The sequence below is a fragment of the Ambystoma mexicanum genome, chromosome 6p, assembly GCF_040938575.1.
Source record: "Ambystoma mexicanum isolate Mex_15411 chromosome 6p, UKY_AmexF1_1, whole genome shotgun sequence".
NCBI classification, from domain to species: Eukaryota; Metazoa; Chordata; class Amphibia; order Caudata; family Ambystomatidae; genus Ambystoma; species Ambystoma mexicanum.
Genome location: NC_090935.1, coordinates 73,285,855 through 73,299,139, shown reverse-complemented (window position 1 = coordinate 73,299,139; position 13,285 = coordinate 73,285,855). Strand labels below are relative to the sequence as shown.

At 47.5% G+C, this 13,285-nt stretch overlaps 1 protein-coding gene across 1 annotated transcript in view; it reads right to left on the bottom strand.

The window, feature by feature from the left end:
* Window positions 1-13,285, bottom strand: part of LOC138510667 (vomeronasal type-2 receptor 26-like) — a 425,236-nt gene that overhangs the window by 77,345 nt on the left and 334,606 nt on the right. The window lies entirely within an intron of this gene.

The following is a 13,285-nucleotide window of genomic DNA, read 5'->3' as shown; positions in this document are numbered from 1 at the left end:
CATGAGGTGATAGATGATTACTTCGAGCATAACGAGGGAAATGTAGAAAGTAATGCTACACTCTGGGATGCGTTCAAAGTAGGGATAAGAGGGGCGGCAATTGGTAAAACAGGGGGACTAAAAAGAGCAGCCACGGAGGAGCTTAGCAAACTGGAAAGGGAAATAGAATTAGAGGAGCGCTGAGCGGGGATGGCAGGCAAGGAACCTGGAGTACTGATGGACTTGAGAATGAGATGCATAGAACGCTGGGAGAAATTAGGGAGGCTGAACTATGGGAAGTACTTACAGTGGTTGCATGCGGAAGGGGACAAACCTGGTAGGCTCCTGGCCTGGCTCACCAAGCAGGAAAGTAAAAAAGACCCCATAACAGTGCTAGAAGATGAAACAGTGAGAGAGATTAGGAATCAGGAAGATATTAAGAATCTCTTCGCCTCCTTTTACCAGCAACTGTATGCCCCTAACCGAGAGGTTCACCCGGGAGACATTGCAGACACCCTAGCTGAGATAAGGCTACTGAAACTAGCAGCAGAACAGGTCCAACTATTAGATGCTCCTCTTACGGTGGAAGAAATAGAGATAGTAATTACCGAACTCCCTTCGGGTAAATCCCTGGTGTCATGATCTCTGCTTCCAAAAGGTCAGGGTTTTCCCAACTCCCTTGGAAGCAGATCCATAACCCAGGTTCCGAGTGCCAACCAGTCCCAATTGGGACCTTTTGGACCCAGTCCTGGCGCCAGTGGCACCAGGCTCATAAATATGCCCAGTCCCAGCGCTGGAAGCGCCGGGCTCATAATGCTTGGGTGGACTTACCTGCAGCAGACCATGCTGCTTACTTGCCTGCCAGTTGAGCCTCTGATCCTCTTCTGTTTGGAACTACTTTTCCTGTTGGGTGGGGCTGGAGCCACTCCCTAGATTTAGAACACTGGAACTCTTCTGGAAGGCAGGAACTCTTTTCTTACCAGGAACTCTTTTCTTACTTAGGCGTGGCTGTGGAAGGAGACACCTAAGCACTACAGGAGGCTATTTAAACCACACCCGGTGGATGAATCTTGCTTTGCGTTATTCTGCACCCTCTGCAGCAGGACGCTCATCGTGTCTTCTGCATCCAGTCCTGGGCCTAAGGAAAAAGGCTTACCATCCTGAATCCAGTCTTCAGCAACACCTATAAAGACAAGAAAGAACAGGTTAGCATTCCGGCATCTGAAAGGCAAAGGCTTACCTACTCTTCGTGCGCTCCGGAGGTCTTCACACTGCATTCCGGCATCTGAAAGGCAAAGGCTTACCTACTCTTCGTGCGCTCCGGAGGTCTTCATACTGCATTCCGGCATCTGAAAGACAAAAGCTTACCAACTCTTCGCACGCTCTGGAGGCCTTCGGCGCTGCATCCGCATCTGAAAGACAAAACAAGGTGCGTTTAAAGACATTGGGGAACTTTAATACTCACGTGCCATTACTCCTTTCCACATCTAATCCAGTGGGTATTCTGGCACCCTGCAGCGGCTCCGAACTCGTACCTGCAAAATAAAAAGACAGAGCGCATCGTGAAGCAGGCATCAAGCGCTTACTCACGTGCTTCCAGGCGCTTCTATTCATCACACGGGCTCCATCTTCAACTCACTTCAGCCCGTCATCCACCATCGCCGGAACCCTGCAAAACAAGAGGCATCATTACTAAAGACTTTAAAAAGACATTTGAATGACTCGAAACTTACCGTTCGTGCAGTAAACGACGGACAGCAGTCCTCTGAAGTCAAGAGGCCTGCGCTACCTATCCAGTGAAGAAACTGGCTACAGCACCCTGCCCCGAGGCAGATGGAGAGCTCGGCATTCACTTACCTAAGGTGAGAGCGTTAACCTTTGGGGGTCTACAGGAGAGGAGAAGAGGAAAGAGATAGGGACACCCCAATAACCCCAGTTCATTAACCCCATATTTTCTATCTGCAGACATCCTACTCTACACGTCAGGCATACAGTGCACAGAGGTCCAGCCCAAAGAGCCAACCGGGTGCTACACATCACCTTTGAAGATACGGTAGTCACCCAGTCAAGACCGGCGCCTCTGCGAGAATCAGGTGAGCGTTACAGAACGCAAAGCCTTCCGCAAAACTCTCGCCCAGGCGCTATGGAAACCTCGGATACTGACCCCCTAGCCCGGTTACTTGGGGAACTAAGGGCAGAAGTGCATGCAACTCGTCAGGAAACGAATGCTCTAAGAAGGGAACTAATTATTTCCAAGGAGAGAACAGACAATCTTGCTAGACAAATGCTACAGTCACAAGCCGGATAGACCCCGTTACCCGCATCAGGGGCAAATATTCCTTCAACATCCTCTATGAATCCAGTGCAGATCAACCTACCTGGGAATGTACCTCTGGCTCCGCCCGAGCGATTTTCTGGTGACCCAAAGAGGTTTGCAGTATTTATCAATCAGTGCCGGTTGCACTTCTTATGCCGGCCAGCAGCCTTTCCAACTGATCAAGCTAAAGTAGCTTTTGTACTTTCGTACCTTAGTGGCAATGCGGCAGACAGGTCGATCCCTCTAGTTCATCAAGATGATCCGGTTCTCCATGATTTTCAAGCCTTTCAGCTTAGTATGGAAAAACTGTTCGCAAGACATTCACAGGGGCAGGCCTTGGACAATGAGCTTCTTTGGTTGCGACAGGGTAATCAAGACCTTTTGGCTTATATTGCATCTTTCAATAGACTAATAGTGGAAACTCAATGGCCTGAGGACAAAAGGATTACGCTGTTTTATAGAGGTCTACGTGGAGAGCTCAAAGACGTTTTAGCCCAAGTAGTGAATCCCCCACAAGACTGTTCGGATTACATAGACTTGGTCGTTCAAATAGATCACAGGCTGCAGAACAGGAAGGCCGATCGTTCCAAGTTTGATGCTCGAGTATTTTCCAAACCGCCAACTCCTTCCAAAGGAGTAGACTCCGGGGAACCCATGCAAATAGGGGGTCTGAAAGGTCCTCTAACACAACAGGAGCGGGAAAGGAGGAAACAGTTGCAATTATGCCTATATTGCGGAAACTCAGGGCACTTTCTTCGAGACTGTCCGGTGAAACCTGTCAAGAAGGCAGTAGGAGCTGCAGTTACCAAAGTTACAAACTCTGAGCAGGGAAACGACCTCGCCCGACAAGAATAGAGGTCCTCTTGCCGAGCGTAAAAACCAGTTCCGTGACCTCGCATTTCGTGATACCTATGGTCCTCATTAGCCCTGATAATCCGGATCGATTACATGCAATTGAAGCTTACGTCGACAGCGGTGCCATCGGCAATTATGTGGATCATGAAATGGTTTTGAGGATGAATCTAACTCTTTGTCCCAAGGCTGTAAAGGACGTCATTACTACGGTGGATGGTACGGAGATAGCCTCCGAGCCAGTAACGCATACCACTCAAGAAGTGACGCTAGTAAGTCAAGATGGACACCATGAGAAGATCGTGTTCGATGTGATCAAGGCCCCTCAGTTTCAGATTATTCTAGGAATACCTTGGTTAGAGAAACACAATCCTCTGATCGATTGGCGAGCAAGAATGGTCCAGTTTCCAGAATGTGTCTCTACTTGTCACCCTCCACCTGGTGTTGCACTGGCAGCAATTTCTTCAGAGACTCCCCAGTTACCTCCCGAATACCTAGAATACCAAGATGTTTTCCGGAAGGATCAGGCTAACTCTCTACCTCCTCATAGGTCTTATGACTGCCAGATAGACCTGATACCTGGATCTACTCCTCCTTGTAGTAGAATTTATGCCCTCACCGAGCCTGAGAACCTTCACCTTCGACAATACCTGGATCAATACCTGGCAAATGGGTTTATTCGTCCTTCCAAGTCCCCTGCTTCTTCAGCTTTGTTCTTCATTCCAAAAAAGGAAGGAGACCTTAGAACTTGTATCGATTATCGCTCCCTGAACCAAATCACCGTTAAGAATAGATATCCGTTACCTTTGATCCCTGAACTCCTGGACCAAGTCAGAAAAGCATGCATATATACAAAGCTGGATCTTAGAGGAGCTTACTACTTGGTACGAGTAAAAGAGGGCGATGAATGGAAGACGGCCTTCCGCACCAAGTATGGGCTATTTGAATATCAGGTCATGCCCTTCGGACTTTGCAATGCCCCGGCCGCCTTTCAATATTTTATGAACGATGTCCTCAGAGAGCTCATAGATGTATGTGTTGTTGTTTACATTGACGACATCCTCGTTTATTCTTCATCGGAATCTGAACATCGGAAACACGTGAAAATGGTCCTCGAAAGATTGCGTCAACACAAACTTTTCGCTAAGTTGGAAAAATGTGTTTTCAACGTGACTGAAGTTGAATTCTTGGGATTCATATTATCACCTGGCGGAGTGCGTATGGATTCAAAGAAGGTCGATGCAGTTCTCAAATGGCCATCACCATCCTCCGTAAAAGGTGTGCAAAGCATGTTAGGCTTCGCTAACTTTTACCGCAGGTTTATCCCCGAGTTCTCTCGAATAGTCCAGCCCATCACTGCCTTGTTAAAGAAAAACAAACGTTTTGAATGGTCTACCGAGGCGGAACAAGCTTTCCAGGATTTGAAGAGTAAATTTATCTCTGCACCAATCTTAAAACACCCTCGCCCCGAACTCCCCTACATCGTGGAAACTGATGCTTCAAGCCTTGCCATGGGGGCAGTTCTATCACAAAAGGACCCGGTAACCAATCAGTTGCATCCCGTGGCATTTTGGTCCCGCAAATTCTCGCCTCCTGAAGTCAATTACACGATTACTGACAAGGAACTTCTGGCTATCAAGTCTGCCTTTAAGGCTTGGCGGCATTATCTGCTGGGGGCCCGACACACTGTTACTGTGATTACGGATCACCGAAACCTGCAATATTTGAAAACCGCAAAAGCCCAATCCTCTAGACAACTCCGTTGGGCATTATTCTTTGCCGAGTTTGACTTCATAATTACCTATCGACCTGGTACAAAGAACGGTAAAGCCGATGCCCTTTCTCGGATGGGAGTGGAAGAACACTTGATCAACCCTAAACCTGTACCAATCATTCCCGAACAAAGAATTCTGGGTGTAATCATCACAGAATCCATAGAGGAAGTTAAGGATAAAGCCAGGCAACTTGTAACTCCAGCAGATATACAGAATTGGCATCTGCAGGGAAAGGACTTTGCAGTAAAGGACAACTTATTGTATTTCCAAGAACGATTATACCTACCCAGCACAGATTTACAGAAAAAAGTAATCTCTTGTTATCACGACTCTTTAATGGAAGGTCATCCCGGTATAGCCAAGACCTCAGAAAAGATCAAGCGCTACTTCTGGTGGCCGTCTTGGAAAAAAGATATCAGAGACTTTATAATGTCCTGTGGAGTATGCGCCCAAAACAAGAGTCAAAAGGAAAGACCAGCAGGCCTCTTACGCCCTATTGACATCCCACCTCGCCCTTGGCATACGCTTTCTATGGACTTCATCACCGATCTACCTCCATGCTCCGGATACAATACGATTCATCGTCCGACTGCACGGTTTTCCTTCGGTTCTAATTTCGGATCGAGGTAGTCAATTTATTTCTCATTTTTGGCGAAGTTGCTGTCGGTCGGCTCAAATTGATGTGAGACTATCGACCAGTCACCACCCTCAGACCGACGGACAAGCCGAGAGGACCAATCAAACTCTGGAACAGTATTTACGCTGCATGCTGCATTAAACTGAAAAAACTTGGAACGATATCCTTTGGATAGCCGAGTATGCCTACAATAACTCTGTCCATTCGGGAACTGGGAAAACCCCGTTTTTTATTTTGTACGGCAGTCACCCTCGAACCTCGGAGTTGGATCCCCTGCAAGATCTTGAAACACCAGCAGTAGACTACCTGCATTCTACAATCACCCAAGCCTTTAAAGAAGCTGTTTCTCACCTTCAAAGGGCTAAAGAACAATACAAGAAAGGAGCAGATCAACATCGGAAGGAAGCCCCTCACTATCAAGTAGGGGATCAAGTCTGGTTATCCACCAAATATCTATCTCTAAAAGGGCCACGCACATTCAACCCAAGATACCTTGGTCCCTATTCCATCACTACCATAGTAAACCCAGTAGCGGTCAAGTTGGACTTGCCCCCGCACATGAAGATACATCCGGTCTTCCACGTCTCTCTATTAAAACCCGTGCAACCTCAAACCCGACTAACCAAATCTCCAAAACCTATCCTAGTGGATGGAGAACTCGAGTTTGAAGTCAAAAGCATTCTGGACTCCAAGATCTCCAAATCTAAACTATTCTACCTAATTGACTGGAAAGGCTACGGCCCCGAAGAGAGATCCTGGGAACCTGCTGAATATGTCCACGCTCCTCGCCTAATCAAAAGATTTCACCGAACATTTCCTGACAAGCCAAAACCCCCGGAGAAGCCCGGTTTGGGAGGGGCCTTGAGGGGGGGTACTGTCATGATCTCTGCTTCCAAAAGGTCAGGGTTTTCCCAACTCCCTTGGAAGCAGATCTATATCCCAGGTTCCGAGTGCCAACCAGTCCCAATTGGGACCTTTTGGACCCAGTCCTGGCGCCAGTGGCACCAGGCTCATAAATATGCCCAGTCCCAGCGCTGGAAGCGCCGGGCTCATAATGCTTGGGTGGACTTACCTGCAGCAGACCATGCTGCTTACTTGCCTGCCAGTTGAGCCTCTGATCCTCTTCTGTTTGGAACTACTTTTCCTGTTGGGTGGGGCTGGAGCCACTCCCTAGATTTAGAACACTGGAACTCTTCTGGAAGGCAGGAACTCTTTTCTTACCAGGAACTCTTTTCTTACTTAGGCGTGGCTGTGGAAGGAGACACCTAAGCACTACAGGAGGCTATTTAAACCACACCCGGTGGATGAATCTTGCTTTGCGTTATTCTGCACCCTCTGCAGCAGGACGCTCATCGTGTCTTCTGCATCCAGTCCTGGGCCTAAGGAAAAAGGCTTACCATCCTGAATCCAGTCTTCAGCAACACCTATAAAGACAAGAAAGAACAGGTTAGCATTCCGGCATCTGAAAGGCAAAGGCTTACCTACTCTTCGTGCGCTCCGGAGGTCTTCACACTGCATTCCGGCATCTGAAAGGCAAAGGCTTACCTACTCTTTGTGCGCTCCGGAGGTCTTCATACTGCATTCCGGCATCTGAAAGACAAAAGCTTACCAACTCTTCGCACGCTCCGGAGGCCTTCGGCGCTGCATCCGCATCTGAAAGACAAAACAAGGTGCGTTTAAAGAAATTGGGGAACTTTAATACTCACGTGCCATTACTCCTTTCCACATCTAATCCAGTGGGTATTCCGGCACCCTGCAGCCGCTCCGAACTCGTACCTGCAAAATAAAAAGACAGAGCGCATCGTGAAGCAGGCATCAAGCGCTTACTCACGTGCTTCCAGGCGCTTCTATTCATCACACGGGCTCCATCTTCAACTCACTTCAGCCCGTCATCCACCATCGCCGGAACCCTGCAAAACAAGAGACATCATTACTAAAGACTTTAAAAAGACATTTGAATGACTCGAAACTTACCGTTCGTGCAGTAAACGACGGACAGCAGTCCTCTGAAGTCAAGAGGCCTGCGCTACCTATCCAGTGAAGAAACTGGCTACAGCACCCTGCCCCGAGGCAGATGGAGAGCTCGGCATTCACTTACCTAAGGTGAGAGCGTTAACCTTTGGGGGTCTACAGGAGAGGAGAAGAGGAAAGAGATAGGGACACCCCAATAACCCCAGTTCATTAACCCCATATTTTCTATCTGCAGACATCCTACTCTACACGTCAGGCATACAGTGCACAGAGGTCCAGCCCAAAGAGCCAACCGGGTGCTACACATCACCTTTGAAGATACGGTAGTCGCCCAGTCAAGACCGGCGCCTCTGCGAGAATCAGGTGAGCGTTACACCTGGGCCCAGATGGGCTCTATAAGACATATAAGGGCACCATTGCCCAGAAATTGCTAAAGACATGTCAAGACGCATATGAGAGAATACAACTGCCAGGTAGCATGTCAGAATCAATAATTGTTTCCCGATCCTTAAACCAGGGAAGTAGCAGACAAAGGGCCTCATTACAACTCAGGCGGTAAGGGGTTTACGGCCGCGTTAACAGCGCCAACCCTTACCGCCTGATTACGAGGTCCCCTAGCGCCATGGTGCTTTTAACACCTGCTTTTAGCAGGTGTTAAAATCCATGGCGCTAAGGGACCATGGAGTTAATTACGCCACCGTAATTTACAGTGGCGTAATTAACGCCTTCCCCACTCCCATTATGCCCTATGGGGCAAAAATGGGAATGGGGAAGGGTAAATGGGGATTGGGGACTTACCGCCCCGCCAAGGTCGGAATGGGGCGGTAAGTCCGCCAACCACCATGGCGTAAACGTAGTTTACGCCATGGTGGTAAAGTCACGGCCCAGGCGGTAACTTACCGCCTGGGTCGTAATGAGGCCCAAAGTGTGCCTCCTATATGCTGAATTCCCTCATTAATCGGTACTAGCTAACCGCCTAAAACATGAAGTGCCCACACTGATCCACCCAGACCAGACGGGCTATGACCCGGGACGGAACCGGTCATGGAATCTCTGTAGGCTACACCATGTGATAGACCAGACAAATCTTAGACAGGGCGAATGCGCAATAGTGTCCCTAGACGCTGTTAAAGCCGACTCTGTGAACTGGAGGTGGCTGTTGAATGTCCTCGCCCACTTCGGCATAGGGGAAGTGTTCCTCAGATGGATCAGGCTGCTCTATAAAGACCCCAGGGCCAGAGTGAAAACGGGGCGACATATTTCAGAAGCCTGGAGAATATACAGAGAAACTAAGCAGGGCTGCCCACTGTCACCAATGTTATATATATATTGGCGCTGGAACCGCTGGCAGTCTTCCTCAGAGCGGAATATGGGGACACAGGGATAGACATAGATGGGGTGGTGCATCAAATTTCATTGTATGCAGATGAAATGCTCCTCTTTGTAGAGAACACGCGCATTAACCTATCCTTCCCCTTAGAAGCAATCGATGCATACACCAGACTCTCGGGGATAGCTATCAATAAAAAAAAGTCCCCGCTATTCCCCCTGGCAGACTTAAAGCAGGTCCCCCCAGCCAGACTCCCAGACTTGGGCCTAACATGGGCATTGCGCTCCTTTCGATACTTGGGAATAGAGATACACCATGACACCGCAGACTCACACAAATCCCGCACACCATACCCAGGGTCTTCTTCACAAAACTAAATACAATAGAATGAAAATTCTTATGGGGAGGGGGTAGGTGCAGAATCGCTATGACGACTCTGCAGAGAGATTACGAAGAGGGAGGCATCAGACTGCCGGATTTCAAAAAGTATTACCTGGCGAGGCAGCTGCAATTTGTAGTCAAATGGCTGGGGGAAGACAAAACAATAGACACAATCCTCTTCCAGCCAGCACTGAAGCTATACTACCTAAGGGAACTACCATGGATCAATAAATCCATGCTCAGGACCCTACCGAACATGCTCAAATTTGCAATGATGTTTTGGACCAGGGCGTAGAAATTCCAGGGGACGAAGGATCCCTGTTCGGCACAGATCCCACCAGCAGGTTTTGTGGGCACGGACACAGGTACGCTTGCAATATATCGATCCCAGTGGGAAGCCAAAGGCGTAGCGCAAATAGGAGATCTGAGGAGGGAGGAACAATGGGCACATTTTCAAGACATGGTAGAAGAGCATGATATACATGAAGGCCAATTCATTCTACACAACAGCATGACATTGAAAATCAAGAAAAGATAGCCAGAATGGCCAGAGCAAGAGGACATGCGAGGAGAACTGAATCCATGGTACAGCATATCAGAAGGGCGGCACACAACTTCCAGGCTATATGAACAATTGCTGAGATCCAACAACTCGCAGGTGCTACACATAAGACAGCGCTAGGAAGAGGAACTCCAGAGGACCTTTAGTGACCAGGAATGGACCAGGGTGTTGAGGTATCCAAAGAAAGTGTCCAGGAACGCAGGTTCAGACAAGCACAGTTGTACATTACACATAGGGCATACCTCATGCCCAAGTGGATGAATATGATGAAGCTGGGAGACCCCCGTAAGTGCCCCTGCTGTTCCGCAGATGAAGCAGACATGGTGCATACGTTTTGGGCCTGTCCAGTGATACAGATCTTCTGGGATGAAATCAGAGTTAAAGTAGCAGGGAGTGGACTCCAAATACAGGCAGGGAACCCTGAGATGTACTTGCTGGGCCTCTTCCCCAGAGGAGGTAGGCATAAGTCGCACCTGGCGAAAATGAAGGACTTAATAGGCATATTGGGCAAACGGTGGATAGCGATGGCGTGGAACTCAAGAGAAGGCCCAACAATAGACTCATGGTGATCTCACCTCCAGAAGTGGGTGCTGGCGGAAACTGCGGTGTGCATAAGGACGGTGCAGAGGGGGGAAGGGGAAACGGGACAGAAAATAACGGCATGGAACTCCCTGATGCAGGACTTATTCGGACAAAGAGAGGAGAGTGACACAGAAGATCCCAGGAGAGCAGAGGAACAATAAATGAATGACAGAAGGCTGCACTCGAGGCCCCCAAGTGAACGAAGGCATAAGCGACAGTCTCCGAGACTGCCCACATCGACAGCACCAGACTGAGGTTGCATGGTCGCCAGGTCTCTCCAGGACAGCAGATGCAAAGCGAAATCCACGTGAAGTGCCAAAATGCCAGTTATGTTTTGTGTGTTTGTTTGTTGTAGTTGTTGTTTTAACACAAAATAATAAAGAGTTTTTTAAAAAAAAGAATTGGATTTGAGGCTCACATGCAGTGAGATATCAGTGGGATGCTGAGTCCATGCTCATTATCCTCACCAGTAAGAATACTAAGTCGTTTTGGGCACTCATTAACAATACAGATCAACTTAAGGGGGCCAGATTGGACAACGCTGTGCCCAAAGGGGACTGGGTTAGTCATTTTGAACTACTGTATGCCTTTCCGGTTAATTTTGGGAAAGGTGAACATGGAGTGGACATTTCTGGACTAGTGTGTTGGACATAGATGTGGGCCCATAGAGTATTGGTAAGATCATTAAGCAAATTAGTACATCTAGAGCTCCAGGCCCAAAGCACTATCAAACTATTTGTTTAAGTCTGACCCATATAAGTGGTCTGAGATATTTTCCACATGTTTAAAGACATTATTGGATGCGGAAGGATCCCCTCATCATGGGCCCTTGCTAATATAGTACCTACCTTTCAGAAAGGGGTAAGACCCGAACCAAGTTACTATACACCTATTTCAATCATGGACGCAGACTTGAACGTTTTTGTTAGTATTTTCTTGGAACATCTTGAGTCATGGACATCCGGCAGGGGCCTAATTGCACGATGGCAAACAGGCTTCAGGGAAAATATGGGTACGATAATAAATGGGTATGTACTCAAATGTATACAACATCTCACTTGGGCCAAGGACGGCTTACTGATTTATGTGCATCCGTCGATCTATTCACAGTTTTTGATGCCGTAGACCGCAGACTACTGTGGACCAAGTAAGATAGGTGGGGAATTCCAGGGGTCTCCTGAGACTTATCATAGGAATGCATGAACAGTCAATGGTCGTGTAAGTCTGAACCAACAAGGTCTAATGTCTCGCGAAATTCCAACATAAAGAGGCGTAAGGCAGGGGTGCGTTCTTGCCCCCTGCCTTTATAACCTATGTATGGCACACAGAGGAGCCTACCTAACTCCAAATGCACTGTTAACACCAAAAATAAAGCACTTGCGGCCCACGTGGCTGGCATATGCGAATGACTACCTAATATTCGACAACACAAGGATTAAAACAGCTACTGGACGGATTTGCCGGATTTGGCAGGGAATATGCCCAAGACGAAAATTATGGTGTTACCAAATAAGTTAAAAAATACATAATTTAAGTGTTTTTTGGCAGGGAAGAGCATGGACAGGATTGAATCCCTCAAATATCTGGACTTCTTGATAATGTCAAAAAAGAATAGGACCATCATTCGCAACTGGTTGAAGGAGAAAGCTACACAATTGATGAATCAACTCTTCAGAGTTGACTCTCGTTATGGAAAGTCCTCCCTACTTCCAGCAAGACATTTTTATGAGTCTAATATAGTACCCAAGCTTCTCTACAGCATTGAAGTGTATGAAACTTCACTATTGGAGTTTTTGTCAGTCTTGGAGGCACCAATATGGAGACAAGTGCTTCGTCTGCCAAATTCAGCGCCCTGTTCAGTAATGCGCTACAAACTGGGTTTTACCTCGTTAAAAGCATGTGCACACTGCCGCTATTTATCCTTTAATAGGAATATTTTAGTTGCCAAAACATTCCTTTTATTATGACCTGAAGAAGATTGCAGAGAAACTGCTGCAAATTGATAATGGACCTGAAAATTTTGTGGGAGTTCTCATGGATAGGATAGGGTGTAGGGTTGAGGAATTGGTTGGATGCCCTTGTAGTAAAGAAAGACTGTATGACTACGATTTGGTTATGACAGTGGAGGAGATCCATCAGTATCCCTCACTGTTATGCCTAAAGGCTCACCACACCACACAATATATCCGGGCAAGGCATCATGCATCCTTTTCATGCGATTTCGCTTGAACCTAATTCACACCAGGGCAGTATTGTTTAAATATGGCTGTATCTTGGAAGATTTGTGAGTATGTAGATTCTGCAAGGAGCGTACATCTAAGGAAATGCTGAAACATTTCTTTGTGCAGTGTAAATCAGTGACCGTTTGGAGGGAGAAGGACTTCGACAGGATCTTAAAAAACTTGAACTACCCAGAAGCCGACACTGTATGGAATTATTACTTGTCAGGAACCACTACTGTTGTGGTTAACTCAGTGGTTGCTGAGTACACGTTTCCAGTCCTTGACCCTACTGGCTCTAACTACCACGCCAAATTAAGGAAATTACAAAGTGACTATCATCAAGAACTACCTTTCGTCCCCTCGGGGTATTGGCCTAGACTGTTACCACCCAACACAATTATCCACAGCCACCATCAGCACTGGTCTCCAGGACTGCAAATCTGCAAACAAAAATATGTACAGGATAGGGTGTAGGGTTGAGGAATTGGTTTGGACACCTTGTAGTAAAGAAAGACTGTATGACTACGATTTGGTTATGACAGTGGAGGAGATCCATCAGTATCCCTCACTGTTATGCCTAAAGGCTCACCACACCACACAATATATCCGGGCAAGGCATCATGCATCCTTTTCATGCGATTTCGCTTGAACCTAATTCACACCAGGGCAGTATTGTT